A 24,139-nucleotide genomic window follows, 5' to 3' on the forward strand; every position below is an offset into this window, starting at 1 on the left:
ATCAGTGTTTATCTTGTTGTTTTTGCTATAAGTTTTAGTGAAAACCTTATTATTTTGCATGTCTACATGTTAGCATTTGGTTTTTTATTGAAGTTTTAAGCAAAATCGTATTTGATAATTTTTCCGGTGACGAAAACCCATGGAGTTCATCACTGTTCTTTTGGATCTTCAAAGAGTTCTTATCGTTCTTCATAAATTATTTGATTTTGATCTTTAAAGTTGTGCATGAATTATTGTTGTTAAATATAATATCATTGTTTGAATTTAGGGTACAAGGCATGGTGTATGGTTGGTAAACACATGTGTCTTGGTAAGGTGTGTCTGACATTTTGGTTCACGAATTTCCATAAGTGATAAGATTTGATTTTCAAAATATCATTTCATTTGTTTGTGCACTAAAGTCAACGAAAACTAGGTTTGAAATTTGTGGCCTTTTGTCAGAGGGATAAGGTTTTGTTAAAAAAAAAAAAAAAAAAAAAAAAAAAAAAAAAAAAAAAACTAGCCAAAAGATAAGATCACATCAGTTTGGTCAAAAAGAGTTCACACATATAAATTCCATTCTGTTTCGTCGCACACTCCAACATAATTCTGTTTCGTCGCAATACTTACATCATTCTGTTTCGTCGCAATAGTTATATCAAACAGTTTCGTCGCAAAATCTGTTTCGTCGCATAAAATTCTTAAATCAGTTTCGTCGCAAAATCTGTTTCGTCGCATAAAGTTCTGAAATCAGTTTCGTCGCAAAATCAGTTTCGTCATATATATATATCAGTTTCGTCGCAAATCATTCTGTTTCGTCATATATATATTAGTTTCGTCGCAAATCATTCAGATTCGTCATATAAATCAATTTCGTCGAATCATTAATTTCTTTTGAGTTTCGTCGTTCATTAACATCAGTGTTTCGTCGAGAAACTTATCAATTTTAAACAGAGGACTTCCAAAAGTGTGATAACAGTCTGTTTTCAAGAGTGTGATCGGTTTTTCACATACATACATCAATCATGAGTTGTACTAGCCCTTGGGATTGGAGTACGGATCCACAACCAGGTCAAGATCAAACTTCCGCAGCCGCGTGGGCAAGAAATATGATTCCTCAACCATCCATAAGTGCAAGTCAATGGGCTTTGTTGTCGAATCAAAATCAAAACATACAGAACCTTTTGGTAACGAGAGGAGAAGGATATGCAGCTAATAGAAAGACACGCCATGATCTGTTGAAGAAGAAATTCGAATCATTTCATTTCTTAGAGAATGAAACCCTAAATGATATAACTACTCGTTATTATCATTTGATGTGTGAAATGTATTATTTTGGTGTTCTTGCATCTCAACAGGAAATGGTAGCACAGTTTGCTGATGCTCTACCTCCAAAGTGGAGCCCATTCATTGAGCTTTTAAAGCATACGGGCGTTTTAGATGCTGTCATGTTAATATCTATGAATTCATTTAGATGTTGGAGCACAAAAACGAAGAGGAAATTCGGAAAGCTAAAAGGATTGCACCCACTCAAAACACAGAAATGTATTTGCCTGGTTTTGGTCCTTCAGCTAGCTCTAGTTCCGTTCAGCAACCGAAGCTTCAAACGGCGTTTGTATCCAATACAAGCTCTTCTCCGTTTCCACAGTTCAATCAAGCCTAACCACAGTGGGATCAAAGTGCTTATCTTTCACAATCCATACCTCCACCTCAAGTTACCACTACTCAATCACTGTTCGATCAAAGTGCCTATCTTTCACAATCAATACCCACACCACAAGCCCAAGTTTCCACAACACAACCTCAATTTGATCCAAGTGTCGATTGTGGTCCGCCCATACAGTTGGGAAACGGTGATCAAACAGGAACTGTGTTTTATGCTGAAATTGTCAAGAATGTCAATGATGGTGAATCTTCAAGAAAGATGATAGTTCGGGATACAGTGGCAGTTTGGATGACGAATCGAATTTGAATGAAAGAACTGATTCTGAAGCTGATAATTTGCCGAATGATGCTAACAAGAAATCTGACTTGATCAAGAAAGCTGATGCTACATCAGAAGAAATGGAGAAGATTCTCACTGAAGATGGATCTTTCTCTTCTCAAACTGCCTTTATGGCAAATGTCTCAGCCTCTACGAGTCAGGTAAAATCTGAAACTTCTAGCATATGTAGTGATTGTGCTGATATGAAACTTAAATGTGCTGAATTGAAACGTGAATATGAAACGGTTCATAGTCACAATCAGAGTTTGGTTATTGAACTGTCAAAGTGCAAAGAGGCAAATATGGCTCTGGTTAGAAACGAAAAGGAATTTAAATCTGTAATTGAAACATTAAAGAAATGTGGTTCCGAAGTGAAAAAAGTTGTTTATCATAAACAAGTTAGTATTAATGATTACATTAACATCATTGAGGAAACCAAAAAGGAATTAGCCATTGCCAAATGCGAGCATGATGCAATCAAGCAAAAATTGGAGAGTTATTCTAACTCCCGATTTGTGCTCGATCACATAATTGACGTTCAACAACTGAAAGGGAACGTGAAAGGCGTAGGGTATAAGGCGTGTCCACCTCCTTTGAGACACAACTATACCAAAATGCCCGATGAAGAGGATATGCCTCGGTATGAACCCTGTGTGCCTCTTGATTATGAGGAAGTTACTACTGGCCTAGGGTTCAAACCGGACAGTTCATCGGAGGGCTCATCTGATAACAAAGAAAAGTCGTCATGTGCTTCAAATCAAAGTCCTCCAACTATTGAGGACTATGATTCTTCAGATGTGAGTGACCAGGATGAATCACTTGATGAGACGAAAGGAGTAGAAATTCCAATTAAGAATCATATTCTTTGTGATCCTCCTACTCCTGCCGTGCAACCTGTTGCCAAGCAAGTGATAAATCTTGTCAAGGATGTCAAAGATGACAAGGAATGTGCGTCTGCTGTTAAGAGCAATAACTTGTTGTATACTTTGGTCGGTGATAGTAAAATTTATTCAGACAAAGATTTTCCAATCAAACGTCAGTCAATCTTTGATTGACAAAGTGTTTGAAGATACTACAAACCAGTTTTTGGGAAAGACAATTCCGGGAGTTACTGTAACTCAATGTGATCCAATTCCAAAAGCTGAAATCAGAAAACAATTTGGAAAACAGAAATCACCGACAAAGCAGCAACCAATTGCTTTTAAGGGTAAACAACAACAACGAGCTTCAAAGCCAAAGGCTAAGGTTGAATCAAAAGGAGCTCGTTACAAGAAGAAAGCAAAAGATGTTAAATTTGTAGCATCAAATGGTACGGATAAAATTGAGACTTTTGAAAACAAATCAAACACTAATTTTGTACAACAAGTCAAGATTTTGAAACGTAATAGCGATAACAATTACACCCAACACACAAACGGGTGTGATGAAAGAGCAAGTACCTCAGGTTCTACAGGTTCGACATCTGCTAGTCGATCAAATTCTCCTAAGTTTGTTGAAAGGAGAACGTGTTTTAAATGTGGGAAGTTTGGGCACATCATTAAAGACTGCACAAACTCGCCCAAACGAAATTTTGTTGAAAGAACCCCTTCTGAACAAGGTCACTCACAACGTCGTCCTGTTTCTCCAAAACATGATAAAAGAACTGTTAAGGAACAAGAAACGAAACAAAGACGTCATAACATCAAAGCTGTTGAAAAAGCTTTAAAATCTGAAGTCAAAATGGTTAAAAGGAAACCTAGTTTGTCACAACCATTAAAACCAGAAATTGTACATAACACACAATCTGGTAAACGGAAACAAGCTTGGAGACCTAAATCGGGTGAAAGTTCAGGGGGAGGTGCTGTGTTTGAAAACCTTCAAGAAATTGAAATTACATTTCTTGATTCTCAGGGGCAACCCAAGTCTATGAAGGCTTGGGTCCCCCTCTCCAACTAATCTCTGAGTGAGTGTGTAGGATGTTCCAGGAGGAACTTTCGATAGTCGTAAGATTGTTGATAGTGGAGCGTCCTTGCACAAGATAGGCGACAGAAGAAATTGTTGCCTTTGATGGAGAGAAAAAGAAAGGGGAAACAGAGTTGTCTGTTAAAAGAAATTGAAAGCTTCGACAAAATGAAAATCATTTCAAAGTTTGATTGTTCAAGGCTTTAATCGGGTCCCCAGGATAGATTCAAATCAAAATGTACGCACCTGCAGCACGTCTGAAGTTCACAATCAACAAGATTAACGTGCAGTGTACATTTCTTCGCGGTGTGATTGAAGAAAATGTGTTTGTTGAACAAACCAACTGGGTGTGTGGATGCCTTGGCGTGGATTGAACAACCGCACACTACTTCTAAAGGAGAAAGACAAAGACCTTCGCTGGTGCAATTGGAAGACCAGCCGGACCCAAAGGTTTATGATCTTGTTGCTGTGAAGAGATTTCTCAGTAGCTACAAAAATCGGCTTTGAAATCCGCACCAGGTGGATGTCCAGTTTGGGAGAGTGCTTAGATTCCTTGCAATGCACGAAGCAGTTGCAAGATACGGTTTTAAATTTCTAATCTCTCCTATACTTGTCGATTTTTAAGCTGCTTTATGAATTATTATCATCTCGTACATCACTCTTTAGCCTGACACGTTGATCTCAAATATCACCTCACACGTGATTCTTTCATTATGAAACGCGTCAATGTTGTCTTGGTCCGCACCGCTTACCGACGTGCCAACTCATTTTTCCAAAATTCGATAAATCATTTCTGATTAAAATTAATTTTGGTAAACGGCATTAAGGTAAAACATGAGTTAACCGACATCGGGAAATCGTTTTTGTAAATATCTTTGTGTCTTTTAAATTTTATCTTAGTTTGTTGATTTTAGGGGGAGTAAATCCAAAATTTAAAAAATCCAAAAACATCGAAAAATTTCAAAACACAGAAACAATAGAAAATCAAAAATGAGTTTCCTGGCGAGAAAAAGAGAATATGATAGCACATCAGTGGTCTGTCCAAACCTCTTTAAACCTAAAATGAAAAACGATAAGAAGCTCTATATAAGATGTATCGGTAGGCTCACAGTCATTTTAAAGTGTGCAGGGTGATATAAATCCTAAATCGACTGAAGACCAGGTGGGAACCACACATTGGCATATGGTCTTAGTACCGAAATTTCGTTTGAGAGATTGCCAAGGTTCTGAGATATTCGGTCTTTATGCTGTCTTATCATCTGGGTATCATGGTTGTATCTTTTACCGAAAAATAACGGGGACGTAAGTCTAGATCTTCCATGATACTATACATACGTGTACATACTGCATACGACCTCAATAAGTGATCAACAATCACATGTCCACAAAATAAGTGATAATATATCACATTTATGCCGGAGTCAAGTTCGTCTCTCTATTGTACGAAAGTACTGACCTGTTCACGGACTTGCTCTTGTGCCCTCATGCATCGAAAATCAAGTTCCTCATCAATAAGTGATTCTATCACATAGGGCTTGTTTTCAATCAAAATAAGTGAGTTTCTTACATTCTTTTATACGGTAAAACAGATGATAATCGGTATACTCACCGGTAAGATGAATTCTCGTGCATACCTTGATACGGGAATGTGTCGTGTGTGGATGAACACCGGTCTGTAAGTAGAAATCATACCTTAAAGTATCCCCTCGCCATGATTACATCTGATAAGTTGAGCTTAAGTGGACAACAATACCGATAATCGCTATAGGATGCTTATCTAAATGTTAACTAATTGAACAAAAAGAGCGTTTTGGCATGACCGTACACTGATATGATTCTCTTACCCTCGAAACTCGCAAAAAGAATGTCTGTAAATATTTATTTACTACTTTCAGTTGCAGCATCTTTGTATATATTTACTTATTGTTTTCCGTCTTTACTTTTGAAAAATGAAAATTCCAAAAAGATTTTAGGTGTGTTTTAAAATAAACTTTATAAAATTCAAAAGGATTTTGCTTCTAGTTTATTTTTGATTGACCGATGTTGGAACTCGAGTCTATCCTAACCCAAAATCCCGATTTTAAGCCGGAAAACAATTGCATCTTCATAAATGTTCGAAGTTAACAAGTTCTGAAAGTTAAAGGATTAAAATTGATCAATTTTTAAACTTTCAAACTGTTGTCGATCGGTGTTTGATTGAGATTTGATCTCACATGTGTCGTTTGTTTATGGAAACTATATTCCAAGCGGTTGTTCTCATTATGCGTTTAGATTTCTTGCAGGTGCAGATGCTAAAGGCGAGGAGAACATGTTCGATAACAAGCTTCGGAATGAAGACACGACATGAAGGCACTCAAAGGATAAAGATGATCGAGTTGCCGATGACCCTTCATCAATACCACAAGGATCTGAAGAATTAACGATCAAAAGATTCACGAGCATAACTCAATGGAGAGTTCATTCTAAGGGCGAGTTTGTTAACATACTTCCTAAATGAAAAGGGGAGTTTGTTGATACACTTTCTTCTTACGACGCGTGAAGACTTTGAAGATCCTCCGACATGAAAGACACAGAAGACGAACAATCACAGAAGACGAACCATCTCGAGTAGCGTCCAAGGGGGAGTTTGTTGATACACTTTGGGTGGACGCGACTCGGCTCGGTTTGACTCGGCTCGGTTCGACTTGGTTTCGACACGGTTAGGTCTGGCTCAAGCCCGATGTCACGACATTCCTCCATCGTGCGCCCCAGAGTTCGACACGCGAAGCACGGAGCGCCGCAAACCAAGTCCCGGTGACACATCACAATGACATCATCATTGTGATGTCATGATGATGTCATGGTCATTGAATTTGTGAAAATTGTTGAACGAAACATGTGCTGGGCCAATCAGTTTGTTATGTAAATGTTGTGTGGGCTTGCATTTGGGCCGTAACTTCCTTGAATTTGGCCCAAAATACAATCGACGAAACAGGAAGTGGATTTAATATGTATGTCGATGAAACAGATAGTGTTTCGTCGACTTTAGTGTTTCGTCGTGGCTTTGTTGCGTTTCATCATCGATCTGTGTGTCTGTTTAGTACAAATACCCCTCATTGTTTCAGTGTGAAACAGATGAGCACAGAGAGACTTAGTGAGAGTCCGTTAAAACATTGTTTGTATATGTTTGTGGTTGTGCTCATCCATAATCAATAGATATTGAATCTTTTGGTGACGCGTGTTCTTATTTTACACTTTGTTTGGTTTGCACCGTCACGGGGATTCCACACCCGTTACCGTGTTTGTGATAAACAAGGATAGGTTTCGTTATCGATCCACCAGAAAAACGGGACCTACATTTAGGTTGTTTTTAAGTAGGTGGTGCAAACAACCCGACCTACTCGAACTCGGCTCGAAAACAAGCTTAACCAGGCCGAGCTTAAAACAGCGCGACTCGAATCCTAAAAAATACAAACACGCTCGTTTAGTAAAGCCCGACCGACACTTATCTACCACAATCTAGGCCACGAACCTAATTGAGCCCACAATCTATATAACTTTTACTAAATAGTTATAATTACTAATTATAATATAAGTTATTAAAAAACAACAAGATTATATATAAAAACTAATTAAAATCTAATATAAAGTTATAATTAATAAACAAGCCAAAGTGGAGCCGACGTTGAACTTGAAAAATTATCGACCAGCCAACCTCGAGCTCGAGCATTCATAACTTAAACTTGAGCTGACCTTCATCTCATCGTCAAGTGGTTGTAATTTTGCGTTATTAACGCAATAACTTCTCTTTTTTTTGTTCTTTCTGTACCAGAAATACCATTTTAATAGCCTCATTTGCAAGACTTGAGCGTCCTAGTTTGTTAAATCCATTCTTTTTGCTCAAAGTGAAAGAAAACTTAGGTCGTTGAGTTAACCGGTAATGATTTAAGTTTTTATGATAAAACAATAATGAAGTTGCATGCATTAGAAGTACCCTTTACTATTAAAAAAAACCGAGTTAAAACAAAAGGGGCCGAAAATAGATTGTTACTGAAATAATATTACTCCTGTAACAAAGAAGATAGATTATAAAACTGTAAAGATTTCTAACAAAAAAATGTTTCGGCTCAACCCAACTGGCTTCGACCCGTATCCGACAATGACCCGTTTTGACCCATTACGCAACCCGCCCGACCCGTCTCCCCACCTGTAGTAACTGTATTCATACAATAAACTCATACCTGATAGCAACATTCAACTCCTTGGCATCAATGGTACCTACATTTTAAACAGATTAAAGCACTCAACTTTAATAACTTTAACTAAAACAGTATACAATAATGAATAGACAACATACCAGACCCATCAGTATCAAACAACTCAAATGCCTCTTTGATCTCTTGCCTACAGAATATTATCAGCAGCAATAACAATGGATTAACGCATGATATTACAGTTAAGAAAAGGCAATCTTGCATGTGAAAAATTGTTCAAAAGCAAACTGGTACGGACCTAAGGTCTAGCTCGACACCTCGGACGCCGCTTGCCTCGATGACTGTTGTGTCTCCACTTCCAGGTGACGAACTCACCGATACAAAACTCAAATTGCATCTTGGTTATTAATCAAAAGCTTCCAAGAAATCAAAACTTTGGTACAATCTTCACAAAAATTTACTAAAGTTAGTCAGGTCTGGTCGGGTGGGGCCACAGAGTATATCATTATAAAAATAAATATATATTATTGAATAAAACTATTTAGAAGGTGGCATAAATTGAAACGGGCCAGTGTGGGTTGATGGAGACAACCCTTTCTAATGAAATGGGTCACAATGGGTCGGTGTTATATTTCAAATGGGTCAGCATGGGTTGGTATTATTTTTCAAACCGGGGGAAACTGTGTGTTTCTTTCTGCGCATATCAATGAATAAATTGAGATGGAAGAAGATAAGACCTTTTGAACAAATCCAATGTCGCAACCCGGTGCAAGCGTAGCCCAGAACCGCACAAGTCGAGCGTTGGGTTAAGCGCTCAAGCCCGATCCGAACAAAAGTAACCCTTACTGAACCAACCTGTTTTGAACTACCCATTCTGACCCGCATCTCAAACCCGCCCGGCCCGACACCATGCCTAATGCCTAGTTCTGTAGAGTAAAATTGAGGTTATCTAACTACATGAAAGTTGTTGAGTTTGAATAGAAAATCATCAATCAAACAATATAAATATCATCACTGAACGCCAACTGAGTGGTTTTATATTTGGCTGATAGGTACATTTATGAGCTATTGGGTAAATCTAAGTTTTAAGAGACACTGCACAAACACTTTTTGACCATAGCTTTGCTTGACTGCAGACATAACTCTTCAAGTAAGTCATAATATTCCTACATAAATGATAGAAAAGAATAGGCATGATTAAGATAATACTAAATCTGGACAACTTCTAGGACCCTAATTTAGTGCGAGTAGTCTTGATGTACCTTTCGAGTGGCATTCTTGTGTTTGAGACCAATATAAAACTCATCAAGCAATAGTTTTTGGTTGTTAATCCCCACATCAATGGTGATAAGCAAGCATTACATAATCCCCAGGAGTTGGTTGGGTCACAAGTTTTTTCTTCAATATCGACCTGCACGCGTACTTTTGACCCGTCAACTTATCCATGTTTATGAAGATATATGCTTCCAGCCTTACCTATGACACTTCTTTCTGGGATTCCAAGTCTTGGTTGCTGTCTACTTCGCAAGCCGTTTGACATAACACCAATAGACATATGCCTATTCATGTTTGTTATTCACTAAGTAGAAAATAATAAAACCGTATAATATATTAATATAACTGATAAAAAACACACCTGAGCCAAAGATCCTTTAATTATGTGATGGAAAAAGGATCCCTTGTAGTGCAGGGTCTTCCAGTTTTCTGACCATTCCCCTTTTCTCCTGAAATTTAATCAAGCATGCATTACTATAAGTTGATGAAATAAACAGTCCCAAAACCCGCCAAACTTAATAATAACAAAGGCCTTATAAACCTGACCTTCAAATTTTATACTGTATATTCATCAATGAACTAAAAAAAATATAGTTGACCAAATCATATATGTTCAAGATTATATAATGATAATAGATCAGAAATGTCACAAAAGTTTCAAAACACGAGTACCAAGACATGGTGTAAATATTTTACCAGTACAAAGTGCCCGAAAATTCTCAGCAGTTTTAGGAACAGTACCTGAGAAGAGCTGCAAAACCATACAGAAAAATAAGTTTATAGCCATTGCAATGCCTTAACAGTAATAAGTTGGCATTTATAGCATTACTATGTAAATGACAGATCAGAAGTATATATACATCATGCAAACTGAAAAAAGAAACAAAAAAATTGTCATTCAGGGCACAAAAAACACCTGAAAACCCATTAAAAAATAAATAACCGGTCACGACAACATCTAAAAAACAAATAATATTAATAAAAGCTGGTAATGGCACAAAAAGAGCACCTCAAAAACCATTCTTTCAATAGGATCTCCATCTATAGACACGTCCAAGTATACAAGTGGGTTCTTCTTGCTCATCTTCCTTGTATTTGAGTTAAGTCAATCCAGCACTCCTCCTCCTGAAGCACTCTGCGAGAAAACACAATAAAATAATACCTGTCGATCCAATAACATCGCATGTAGCTAATAGAGTTAGCATAGCAGAGCCAGAATTCGATCGGTTTGACCCCAATCGGGATGGAGATCCTGCTCTGACCCCATTCCACCTAAAATATGGCAAAATCCTAGCCGCCGCTCGCACATACCAGCTTCCTCTGCTCTACGGGGAATCCAAATCAAGTTGTTGATTACTGTGTTGTTTAAGAACATCTTCCATCACATTTAGCTACCGAGAATGATAGTGCCATCAATTTCAATGATTATCAATTAGATTGGCTTGAATTGGGGACAATCAAAACGCTTGGGTTTCTTGAGAACTGTTGGGAAAATATGATTCCGAGAATGACTCTGTAGGCGTCTTAAAATGACTCTTCAATTCCAATTGTGTTGCTTAAACTCCTATTGTACATGCTGCTTAAGAACATGTATATTTGGTGAAATTACATTCTTATCCATCACTTCTCCTTTTTATAATAGTATAGATTATATATAGTAAATGGATAACTCTTCGTATATATCTCATAATATAACATTTTCAGAAACAATTATTTAATTTTAATAGGCTAAAAAATAGATGGCTCCAATGAGTGACATGTGTCCTATAAATAGTTTCTTTTATTATAGTAGATACAGTAGAAACTCGATAAATTAATACTCGAATATTTAATAAATTCTCTAAGATAATATTTTTTGCCGGTCCCGACTCGGGGATAGGGTGCTAAATTAATAATTCGCTAAAATTATAAGATAATACATTTTTGATAATTTCTTTAAACCCCATATAAAATATAAATTAATAATTCCTTATATATAGCATATTACATGAATGATTTATGAAAGTTTCTTGAAAAATGACTCAATTGTCTTTTGTTTTTTTGTTGAAATCAATTTCCCCTTGAATCTCGTCTCTAATTTTCCTTAGCATGGTAAGAACTTCTGGTGTTGTTTTCTCATAGTTAGCACGGTACTCACAGTTCAGTGTAGGTCCCTCGGAGGATGAGGTTAAACCTTAACCTTGTTATGTTAACACACTAGCAAGTGCGGAATCCAAGCTAGAGTGCAAACCGAGATGAAACAAGCACAAACAAGACACACAATATTCACCGATTAACACCACTTGTATTAATACGAATGAAAGGTTCAGTTACAAAGCTATGTTTACAAATGTGTTTTGCAAACCCTCTAAAACAGTGTGTGTGTGTTCTGTGTTCTCTGTCTATCTTGTCTCTCGTCCCCCAAATGAAGTGAACACATTACACGGGTATATATACCCAACACAGGTCGTCTGGTCGAAGGATCAGATAGGCTGATCGAAGGATCAGATAGATGATCGAAAGATCATCTATCGATCTGAAACCTATCGAAGGATCCACATATACACCTCGAATGATGATATCCTTCGAGGTCCATCAACATCCATCGAAGGCTTATCTTTCGAGCTCATCGAAGGATCTAAACAATCCTTCGATGACTCATCCTTCGATGAGTCATCCTTCGACAACTCATCTACAACCATTGTCTAACTGTTTGGCCAAGTCAAACCAGGAGGATGGTTGACTTGGTCAAACTTACAGGACTAACAAAGGACATCGTTTTATATCGTGACAAAATACAGACAAAGTACAGACACAAGTGCACCAACATTTAGAATGTTCAAGTTTACATTCTTGAAGCACCTTGGTTTAGCATATTTCCCAATAATCCATAAAGGAAGTTTTTCGGAACCGTCCTCATTATAGCAAATAGCAACAGTTAGTCTTTCCTTGTCTTGTTTTTTCCCTTCAAGCTGCATTGTTGCAAGGGAATGATCCGGTTGAAGTCTAAAAAACAAACCTGTTTAAGATCAAAACATGTAAATAATTACATCACTAAAGTACAAAATATAAAATAAAATAATAAAAAAACAAACCTGTTTCATCCATATTAAAGATGTCTTTCATTTCAAACTGATCAACTTTGTCTCTTATGGATTTTAATTTGTCCTCCATGCCCTCCATTTCAACAGATCCACTCTCTCCACAACGCCGGAAATTTTTAATTCCATATCTTGCTTTGAACTTTCCAAGCCAACCAATAGAAAAAGTAAAGTATGGAGTATCCACTGGATACATATCTTTCATGATATTGAAGAATCCATTCATAGAGAGATTTTTCTAGGTCAGGAAATTTTGCCGGTTTGTGACGCTTAACATCGCATCTTTCGGGAGCAAGTGAGAGATACTCTAAATACCGCTTAACTGTATTCGATATTGTCGCTTGACTCATCTGCAAACCATAGTTACTATGAACCCATTCTTGCAATTGCTTTTGAGTGAGACTTAGATTATCCTTGTTGTGCTTGCATAATGCTCTTTGAATCTCGTCTGTCATTGTTGTTTTTTTCACACCTTTAAGATGGGAAGCCATGTTGTGTGTATGATTTGTTTGTGTTAACCTATTTTGGTCTTGTATTTATATAGAAAATATTTTTAATGTCCATAAAGTGATACATTGAACACAAGAAGCATAATAAGGTGGGAGATTGAAGGTTTCTTTCAAATTGGGCCGTTCATTTGATATACATGCATTGTATACAATAATGTAGGTCCCGAAATCGGAGGACCGATTTACACAACCAAATCCTTGTTTATAACAAACAAAGTCACGTGTGCGGAATCCACGTAACTAAGCCAAATCAAACATAGAAAACAGTAACAACAATGGTTTAACCAAAGAAACACAATCGTTTGATTAAACTGGATGAGAATACAAACTGATACAAACACAGTCTAGACAAAATGACTTTTTGGGTATGCTCTCATCTCTAAGTTCTAAACGAAACAGAGGGTGTCTATTTATAGCAGCCTGGGCCTTAGTGATCGACGAAACACCAAGTGGGCCGACGAAACACAAGGGTCCATATACTTGGGCCTGAAGAATCCCAAAGTCCGACCAAACAAGTTTGTTTCGTCGCAGACCACGACGAAACACAGTGAAATGGACAAGAGCCTGTTTCGTGGTCCTGTGTTCGACGAAACAACCTGTTTCGTCGAAGGCTGCAATAGCTCAGTTGTTTGCTACAAACAGACAGCAAACAACAGTTAACAAATAAACACCTACCAAAGACAGAACTACCCTTTACATGCAACATGCATTGTTCATAGAGCATTACAAACCAAAAGGAGACAAACAAGTCGGACACAAGTGGATAGGATGATATCGGACTTGGTCGACGGCAAATACAGACTCGATAAACGATAAAAGACCGTGCAAAATACATCGTAAATTACAAGACTAATAACAGACACAAAAATGCATCAACAAATAATTAAGTGGAAGCTTGAAAGGTGTTTGTAAACTAAGTATTCTACTATAAATTAATAAAATATTAATTAATATATAAATTAATAATTATTAATTTAATAATTATTAATTTATCGATTAATTAATGAATTTTGTTGGTCCCGAATGTATTATTCTATAGAGTTTCTAATGTAGATAGATTATTTTCTAGTTTAAAACAAATATTAAAATGTTATGTGTTCCATCAACGTCTAATTTGTCTGGGCCCTAATTTCCAGTCGCTATTTGCCATTGTCGCGACTGTTCCATCAACGTCTCCATTTTCAGCGCCGCTTGTTTGCGATTGCAGGTATTTGTTCGTTCATGGTTTCTCTGTTTGAATGTTTCCACTTTGCTTGTTTTCTTCCATAGATCTATCCGTTAAATCTTTTGGCCTTATGTTCTTTCTGATTTAGGGTTACAAAGTCTAGTTTCATTGTTACGCATTCAATTTCACATTTTACCTATTTTCGTCTACAAATCGGATATTTTAATCCAAAATCTTATTATTTTGCATAAGTTTGGGTTAAGTTAGTTTGACTATTGTGTATCTCTAACCTACCTAATCGCTGTTTGCTATTGTCGCAAACACTGTGTTTTTTCTTTTCTTGTTGACTTAGCTTCCACAGGTTTCTCAGTTAAAACCTGCTGACTTTTTTTTTTAGATTTAGGGTTACAAAATTTAGTTTAATTGTTGCAGTTACAATGTAACATCTTACCGATTTCCGTCTATGAATCTGAACTCTGATTATTTTGCCTAAATTTGGTTTAACCTATTCTTACATGATTTTAGTTTGTGCTCTTCTTGAGTCAGTGAGATCTAATCGGTTTGATTTGGTTTATTAAATTTGCCTAAATTTGGTTTATACAATGTTCGATTTTCATGGACGCCGCAGCCTGCTCTAACACAGTAACTTTAGGGCAAGATGAGATATCCGATTCAGTGTCCATGTAAGTCATTTTCCGATTGTTATCTAACTATACATCATGTGCATTAAGAGTTCAACTATAATCTTTGGTATACATGTATCAAAATAGCGACTTGTTTTCAAAACCCTCTGATCTGTCGATTTTTGCTTTTCATAATTTAAAGGAATACATGTATAGATTTTATTTTTACATTTTCTAATGTGTTTGTTTTAGGATTTTCGGTTTTCTAAATTAAATGTGTTGGCTAATTGAAAACATTAATTCACGATTTGGTCTGAGGGTTTTCTGTCACGAACGTGTTCTGATTATAAAAGTATATATTTTTTGTGTGTGTTAGCCATCAATCCACTCAGGGTATCCATTGATTTCACTCTAGTCCGAGGATTGGATCATAACATGTTGCTTGTTCATGGGGTATCTCTCAGGTATTATAAATTCAAATGTCCATATCCTTGTTATATGATTTTTTTTTTTCTTTTCAGATTATGATTTTGTATTTTTTAATGTTAAATATGCGCTATCATAAATCAGATGTGTATGTACACGGAAACACTATGCGACGTGGCGTACTATTCCATGCTGTAGGTCCCTTTTCGCGGAGGATTACGAACCTAAACCTTGTTATACAAACCTACTAGCGAGTGCGGAATCCAAGCTAGCAAGCAAACCGAGTTAGTAGCAAGTAGAGAAACAAACACACAAGTTCACCGATTAACACTAGTCGTATTAATGCTCTCAATGAGGGTTCGGTTACAAGCTCAATGTTTACAGAAATGTTCTATAAACTCTCTAAGTGTGTGTGTGAGTTCTGGACAGAATGCTCTCAATGAAGACTCTCTATCTCTCGGTGCAAATGGCAGAACTAACTCACACTCAACACATGCATGGGTATATATACCCAGCTCAGCAGGTCTGCTCGAAGGATTCGACAGATGGTCCGAAGGATCATCTGTCGACCACATGTTACACGAAAGATCAGCATGGACCTCGAAGGATCATCCTTCGAGGTCTAATGGTCGAACCATGGTCGAACCATATCTTTCGATCACCTCGAAGGATCAGGTGTATCCTTCGAGGCTATCCTTCGATCAGAACATCTTTCAACTGTTGTCCAAGTCAAACTGGAGGATGGTTGACTTGGTCAACTTACAACACAAATCAGGACATCGTTTATATCAGACCGAATACAGACAAAGTACAGACACAAGTGCACCAACAAACTCCCCCTTGGCTGTAGCTTTGTCTTTGATCTCTAAGCTTTGTCTTGTTCTTCCAAAAGTGTAGACTCGTCTTGAACTTCGACGGTCTTTGGTCTTCAGGTCTTCAAGACTCTGATGTCCTATCATGTCTTCAATGTCGGAGGATCTTCAAAGTCTTCACGTCTTGAAAGTAGAAAGTGTATCAACAAACTACCCGTATCATGTAGGAAGTGTGTTGACAAACTCCCCCTTAACATAAGCTCCCCCTTGAGTTATGCTCGTGAAATACTTTAACTTTATGAAGTAAGATCCTTGTGGTGTTGATGATGGGCAGCGGCAACTCGATCATTTTCATCACTTGAGCGCCTTCTCGTCGTGTCTTCATTCCAGAGCTTGTCATCGACTATGTTCTCCCAGCCTTTAGAATCTGCACATGCAAGAAATCTAAACGCGTAATGAGAACAACTGCTTGGAATATAGTATAAACAAATGACACACGAATGACCATGTCATAATCAAACACCGTCCGACAGTTTGAAAGTTTAATAAATTTGTCAATTTAAGTCTTTAACTTTCAAAACATGCAAATTTCGACCGTTTATGAAGATTTAGTCATTTCGGTTTTCGTTCAGGTTTCAGGCAACGAAGACTCGAGTTCCAACATCGTACGATCGAAATTAAAATAGAAATAAAATCTTTTTGGCTTTTATAAAGTTTAAATTAAAACACACCTAAAATCTTTTTGGGATTTTTGAAATTAAAAGACAACAATTTAAAATCCTTTGAGTGTTATCAAACGACATCACCGCTAATGTCGTGCTGATATGCACCAAACGACGAAACTGTTTAAAAGAAAAACAATAAAAATTAAGCAGTAAATAAATAAATATATACAAACATTCTTTTTGCGAGTTTCGAGGGTAAGAGAATCATATCAGTGTACGGTCATGCCAAAACACTCTTGTTGTTCAGTTAGTTAACATTAAGATAAGCATCCTATAACAATTATCGGTATTGTTGTCCACTTAAGCTCAACTTATCAGATGTAATCATGTTTAGAGGATACGTTAATGTATGATTTATACTTACCGACCGGTGTTCATCCACATCACGACACATTCCCGTATCAAGGTATGCACGAGAGTTCATCTTACCGGTGAGTATACCGATTATCATCTGTTTGACCGTATAAATTGTGAGATACTCACTTATTTTGAATTGAAAACAAGCCCTATGTGATATAATCACTTATTGATGAGGAACTTGATTTTCGTATGCATGAGGGCACAGGTGCAAGTCCGTGAACAGGTCAGTACTTCCGTACAGCAGAGAGACGAACTTGGCACCCGGATAAATGTGATATTTTTATCACTTATTTGAATTGGACATGTGATTGTTTATCACTTATTGAGGTCGTATGCAATATGTACACGTATGTATGGTATCATGGAAGATCTAGACTTGCATCCCCGTTATTTTTCGGTAAAAGATACAACCATGATACCCAGATGATAAGCAGCATAAAGACCGAATATCTCAGAACCTCGGCAATCTATCAAACGAAATTTCGGTACTAAGACCATATGCCAATGAATGGTTCCCACCTGGTCTTCAGTCGATTAAGATTTATATCACCCTGCACACTTTAAAATGATTGTGAGCCTACCGATACATCTTATATAGAGCTGCTTATCGTTTTTCATTTAAGGTTTAAAGAGGTTAGGATAGACCACTGATGTACTATCATTTTCTCTTTTGCTCTCCAGGAAACTCATTTTTGATTTTCTATTGTTTTTGTGTTTTTGAAATTTTTCGATGTTTTTGGATTTTCAGATTTTTGGATTTACTCCCCCTAAAATCAACAAACTAAGATAAATTTAAAAACACACAAAGATATTTACAAAAATGATTTTCCGATGTTGGTTTTACTCTTGCTTGACCTTAATGCCGTTTACCAATAATAAAAAGTCAAATCTTGATTTGTCAAATGCTTTGGTAAATAAGTCGGCACGTTGGTCATCGGTGTGGACCTTAACAACATCGATTAGCCTTTTCTCAAAGCAATCACGTATGAAGTGATATTTGATTTCGATGTGTTTGGTCTTTGAATGCTGCACAGGATTTCTAGTGATATCTAAAGCAGCAGAATTATCAACGTAAATAGGAGTAGTTAGGAATTCAAAACCGTAGTCCCGCATTTGTTGTTGGATCCAAAGAACTTGGGAGCAACAACTTGAGGCAGCAATGTATTCAGCTTCGCATGTTGATGTAGCTACACACGTCTGCTTCTTGCACTGCCATGTAACTAGGCGATTTCCTAAAAACTGACATCCAGCCGTTGTTGATTTGCCGTCGATTTTGCATCCGCCAAAATCAGAATCACTGAAAGCTACCAATTCAAAGTTATTATCCCTAGGATACCACAGACCGGTGTCAGGGTACGCCTTCAAATAACGAAAAATCCTTTTAACAGCAGCAAGATGTGAGGCCTTCGGGTTGACTTGATATCTGGCAAGCAGGCACGTCGGGTACATTATGTCTGGCCTTGATGCTGTGAGGTACATAAGAGATCCGATCATAGCGCGATAGATTGAAGGGCTAACAGCTTCTCCCTTCAAGTCTGGAGTAATTCCGTGATTAGTTGGCAATGGGGTACTAATGGGCGTTGCATCAGACATCTGGAACCGGCTCAAGATGTCGCCAACATATTTAGTCTGATGGATGAATATCCCAGACTCCGTTTGTTGTACTTGTAGGCCCAAGAAGAAGGTCATTTCCCCCATAGCACTCATCTCGAATTTATCCTGCATAATGCGCTCGAATTCCCTACACAAGACATCATTAGTAGAACCAAAAATAATGTCATCAACGTATACCTGTACCAGAAGAAGATCTCCATCTTGTTCTTTGATGAAAAGAGTACAGTCGATAAGACCTCTACGAAAACCGTTCTCCAGCAGATAGTGTGATAAGGTTGCATACCAAGCTCGTGGTGCTTGATGAAGACCATAAAGAGCTTTGTTGAGCAACCAAACCCGATCGGGATGGATAGGATCTTCAAAACCTGGAGGCTGTTCGACGTACACCTCTTCTTCAACCACACCGTGTAAAAATGCACTTTTCACGTCCATCTGATAGACCTTGAATCCTTTGAAGGACGCATATGCTAGAAAGATTCGAATTGCTTCGAGACGTGCAACAGGTGCATAGACTTCGTTGTAGTCGATCCCTTCAATCTGACGAAAACCCTGAACGACTAAACGAGCTTTGTTTCGGATAACAACTCCGCGGTCATCCTTTTTGCATTTGAAAACCCAACGGGTACCAATCTTCTTGTATCCAGCAGGTTTCTCTACTAATTTCCAGACACCCAGCTTCTGGAATTGTTGCAGTTCTTCCTGCATTGCTTCAACCCAGGCATTATCCTTCAAGGCTTCTTTCCACGTTCTTGGTTCTTCCTGTGAGACATAACACGCGAAGGACCAATCGTTTTGTTGCCCGGATTCCCGAATAGCTGCATACAAGCCTGCATTGTTGTTATTTCGCAACATGTTTCTTGTTTGAACGCCACTTTGCACATTTCCAATGATGTTTTGTTGAGGATGGGTATTATGAATCCTTGTTTCTGGATTATCTGGAACTGGAACATTTATACCCAGGTTGTTAAGATTAAGATCAACAACCAATTCAAGACCCGGAATTGACGAAGAGGATGATGCAGTAGCCTCAGCTGCTCTATGTGTATCCACTGGAGGAGTACCCTCTGAAGTACCATGAACTGCTGTTGTAGGAGCTTCCTGATCTGCATCTAGAAATTCATCATCCTCTGAAGATTCGTTCAATTCGTTTGCATCATGAAAATCCTCATTGTTGAGAGTATTGTTGTTCACCGAAGAAGATGGTTCTTGATTCACAAGAATTGGACGAACCACCGGTGAAACTGTTGCATTGTCACTCTCGAAAAACATCCTAGCCGCAGCATTTTCTTCAACGGCTTCAACATTGATCGAATTGAAGAAGTCATCGTACTCAAACATCCAAGGTTGACCCGGATTTTTGACTGGCAAGGTGTGCCTTTGTACTCTGACCTCAGACCATTCCTCGACCCTTTTAGTCTCTAGATTCCAGACTCGTAAGTTAGGGGTGGCATACCCAAGAAAGTATCCATCAATTGCTCTTGCCCCAAACTTTCCATTAGGATCGATGATTGTGCATGGAGCTCCAAACGGTTCTAGATAAGACAAATCTGGTTTCCGTTTCTGAAGAAGCTCAAAGCAGGTCTTGTTGTGTCTTTTGACTGTAAGGACTCTGTTCAGTGTGTAACATGCAGAGGCCACGGCTTCAGTCCAGAATGGAATGGGCAACTGTGACTCTACCAACATTGTCTTAGCAGTCTCGATCAATGTGCGGTTCTTACGTTCAGCGACACCATTCTGTTGAGGAGTATAAGCTGCACTAAACTCATGAAGAATACCCTTTGAAGTGCAGAACTCCGCCATGGAATGATTTTTAAATTCAGTACCATTGTCGCTACGTATCCGCCTAACCTTTAACTTATACAAATTCTCAATCTGAATGATCAAGTTTTTGATGATGCCAAAGGTTTCACTCTTGTGTGCCATGAACGCAACCCAAGAAAATCTTGAATAATCATCAGTAACCACGAGGCAGTATTGATCACCCCGAATACTCTTGTGCTTGACAGGACCGAACAAATCCATGTGCAAACGTTCAAGAGGAACTGCCACTGTGTTGATCTTCTTTGTAGGGTGCTTCTTCTTTGTTTGCTTTCCTTTCTGGCACGAAACACAGATGTCTTGAAGATGGAAATTTTTGAGAGGAACACCATTCACCAATTCATTTGAAACCAAATGATTCATTTTGCGTAAGTGAATGTGACCCATTCGTCTGTGCCAAGAGATAGTGTCTTTTTCTGTGGCTTTGGAAACGAAACAAGTTGCTTGTGCAGACGTAGTAATAGCCTGGCTCATGTCAAGGACGTACAAATCATTTATCCTTGGAGCCGACAAGAGAATCCATTCTTTTGGAATTTTGAAGCCGGGTTTCAGCACATAACATCCATTAGCATCAAAGTGTACTGAAAATTTCTTGTCACAAATTTGAGAAACACTAAGAAGATTGTGATCAAGTTGTTGCACAAAATTGATCTTGTCAAAGCTGACAATCCCGTTAGATATCATTCCTTCTCCCGTAATGTATCCACCTTTATCTCCAGCAAAAGCAACATAACCTCCTCTAATAGATTTAACGTCGTAGAGAAGCTTCATGTCGCCTGTCATGTGCCTGGATGCCCCACTATCAACAATCCAGTGACTACTGATAGTTCCTCCTGAAGCACCCTGCACATGAACTCAATCAATTAGTTGGAGATGGGGACCCAAGCCATTGTGGTCTTGGGTCTTCCATTTTCATCAATGACAATAACTTCTTGTCTTTGATGGTTGGTGAATTGTGATGGCCCCCCTGATTCAGTAACCGTTTTTGGTTTCCAAGTCTGTTTGGTTTCACCAGTGTTTTTCTTTAAAAGTTTAACTTCTTGATGATTTGAAGTTTTAGAATTGTCTGGTTTTACAATAACAGATTGTTTTTGAACCACATCGGTTTTAATCGCTTTTTCTATCTTTTTGACCTGTTGGCGTTTCTGTTTCTTTTCCCTTTCTTTTACAAGGCGGGGATCATGTTTTGTGGAAACAGTTGGCTTACGGTCAGTTTTGCCACGGGGATCATCAACCTTTCCTTTTTGTTTATGAAGATATGGGCAGTTTCTAATAATATGCCCAATGGTTCCACACTCAAAACATGATCTTCGTTCTACAAACCCCGAAGAATCATGTGATCGTCTAGCCGATGATGTTGAACTTTGTGAACCCGAGGTACTAGGCTTTGAACTGCTTGATTCATTTCTTTTCTCGACAATAGCTTTCTTGACAAAATCTAAGTTAGATTGATTTTCAAACTTTTCAATTTTGTCTGTTCCCGTCGATTTCACAAAGTTAACATTTTTCTTCTTCTTTTGGTTCGGCTTCTTGTTAGTTTGAGCCGGTGCTTTACCTTTGGGTTTGGTGTGATTTTGCTGTGTTGGCACTGTTGGTAATTTCTTGTTGCCAAATTGTTTTCGAATTTCAGCCTTTGGAATAGGAGGACACTGTGTAACTGTAACTTTAGGTCCTGCCTTTCCCAAGAACTTACTCGTCGAATTCTCAAAGACTTTGCAGATTAAGGATTGATTAACGTTCTTAATGGGAAAATCTTTGTCTGAGTAAATTTTATCATCACCAACTAGAGTGTACAGCAAATTCACACTCTCCGGCTCTCCTGCAGATGAGGACTCAGTTGCAACAGTCTTAGCGGGTTGAACAGGGGGATCACATAGAATGTGATTCTCAAGAGGTATGTCCTCATTTTTGACTACCGCATCAGACTTTGCTGGGACAGTATCATCAGATTCATCATCAGACGAATCAGCATCCTCAATCACAACTGAAGGATCTTGATTCTGTTCAGCACTCACAAATGTATCTGCTGACACATCTGAATCTGAGGATACTTCCTTTTGGTATCCGAGTCCTGCAGCAAACTCCTTAACATCTAGAGGCACAGAAGGTTCAAAGAAAACTCTGTCCTCTTCATCAGGCATGGCGTCATAATTATGTCTCACTGGTGGTGGACACTTCTTGTAGCCTATGCATGTGACATCTCTCTTTTCCTTCTGAACGTCAATGATGTGATCTAACACATAGCTAGAACTCAAATAACTGTCTAGCTTGAGTTGGATCGCATCACTTTCGGTTTTCACACAAGCCATCTCTTTTTGCATACTCTCAAGGCGAGATATATACAAATTAATATCAGTTTGTTTTCTTGAAACCATTTTAGTCAGTTCAGTTTTATCTTTCTTTAATGTTTCAATTACTGACTTAAATTCCTTTTCATGGTTTTCATAAAACATGTTGGCCTCTGTGCATTTAGAGAGATCTACAGTCAGTTTCTGATTGTGGAGAAAGGTCACATCATATTTCTCTTGCAAAGCGTCATGCTTACTTTGCAAGTCACTCAAATTCTCATTCACAGTAGTATGTTTGTCTTGCAAGTCAAACAAACTAGCTTGTAAAGCATCATGTTTGCCTTGCAACTCAGACATACTTTTCTCAAGATCAGCACATCTAGCATGCAACCTAGCACATTCATCACAATTAACAGCAGTGGGTTCATCGACACATACCTGACTTGATGAACCGTCGACATTAGCCATAAAGGCTGAATGGAGAGAAGACGAAGAGTAAGCAGCCTGATCCACCAGAATAGATCTTCTTTGAGTTTCTGCTACAGCTTCCCCCAAGAGCTCATCAATGTCAATATCATCCGAAACATTAGATGTCTCACCCACATGATCATCACCAGAGTTGGATGATTCTTCATCAACACTCCTGCTGTATCCAGAGGAGTCTTCATCTTCAGACGATTCATCACCACTGGCAGAAGATTCTCCACCACTGGTGTGAACTAGCTCCTTCACAATCTGAGCAAAACATGCTGTTCCATCAGGAGCATCACCACCCAACTGGATTGACCAGTCACAACCTTCATCCACCTGAACTGCAAGTGCTCGGTTGGTTTGGTTGTTGACAGGCACCAATGTACGATCATTGTTTCTGTTCTGCTGGTTGCCTTGGTTCCTGAAGGGGTTTTGATTCCCGTGCTGGGCTGGCTTTGTACATTCCCGTTTAAAGTGGCCCCGTTCACCACAGTTGAAGCACTTAACAGCTTGCTTATCGAACCCATACTTGGTGTCTCGCTTACTTTCCAAGCTGGTTCTGCCAGTACTTTCCATCCAATCCTTTGCTCTTCTCACTGCACTCGCAAAGGCCCACTTGATGTCCATCAAGTCCATCTCTTCCTTATCAATCTGCCTGTAATCTTCTTGTGTCAGATTAATGTTTCCAATCTGACCTTCTATCAACCCACAGTACGCGCTCACTACAGTGTTAAGCAGCTCCATGTGTTCCTTAGCTACTTCTACACTGATTTTAGAAAAACTTGAAGTGTCAAGCTGTACTGTTTTTGGCTTTGATTGTTGACCTGCAGCAGATGATGTTCCTCCATAACATGCATATTGTGGTTGTTGAGCAGG

At 38.3% G+C, this 24,139-nt stretch overlaps 3 long non-coding RNA genes and 1 pseudogene across 3 annotated transcripts; all 4 read right to left on the reverse strand.

Moving 5' to 3' along the window:
* Positions 1 to 7,245: 7,245 nt before the first annotated feature.
* LOC110903478 lies at positions 7,246 to 8,580 on the reverse strand. Its single transcript, XR_002571986.2, has 4 exons — positions 8,396 to 8,580; positions 8,241 to 8,287; positions 8,125 to 8,161; positions 7,246 to 7,344 (listed from the first exon to the last, which is right to left on the reverse strand). It is a non-coding gene; the product is annotated as an uncharacterized LOC110903478 (long non-coding RNA).
* Positions 8,581 to 9,108: 528 nt separating this feature from the next.
* On the reverse strand, positions 9,109 to 9,494 carry LOC118488379. The gene is made up of 2 exons (XR_004884445.1): positions 9,360 to 9,494; positions 9,109 to 9,263 (listed from the first exon to the last, which is right to left on the reverse strand). It is a non-coding gene; the product is annotated as an uncharacterized LOC118488379 (long non-coding RNA).
* Positions 9,495 to 9,571: 77 nt separating this feature from the next.
* LOC110903477 lies at positions 9,572 to 10,533 on the reverse strand. The gene is made up of 4 exons (XR_002571985.2): positions 10,382 to 10,533; positions 10,069 to 10,123; positions 9,734 to 9,821; positions 9,572 to 9,656 (listed from the first exon to the last, which is right to left on the reverse strand). It is a non-coding gene; the product is annotated as an uncharacterized LOC110903477 (long non-coding RNA).
* Positions 10,534 to 10,697: 164 nt separating this feature from the next.
* On the reverse strand, positions 10,698 to 12,943 carry LOC110902153 (annotated as a pseudogene).
* Positions 12,944 to 24,139: the final 11,196 nt, after the last annotated feature.

Source organism: Helianthus annuus, chromosome 16 (genome assembly GCF_002127325.2).
Source record: "Helianthus annuus cultivar XRQ/B chromosome 16, HanXRQr2.0-SUNRISE, whole genome shotgun sequence".
NCBI lineage: Eukaryota > Viridiplantae > Streptophyta > Magnoliopsida > Asterales > Asteraceae > Helianthus > Helianthus annuus.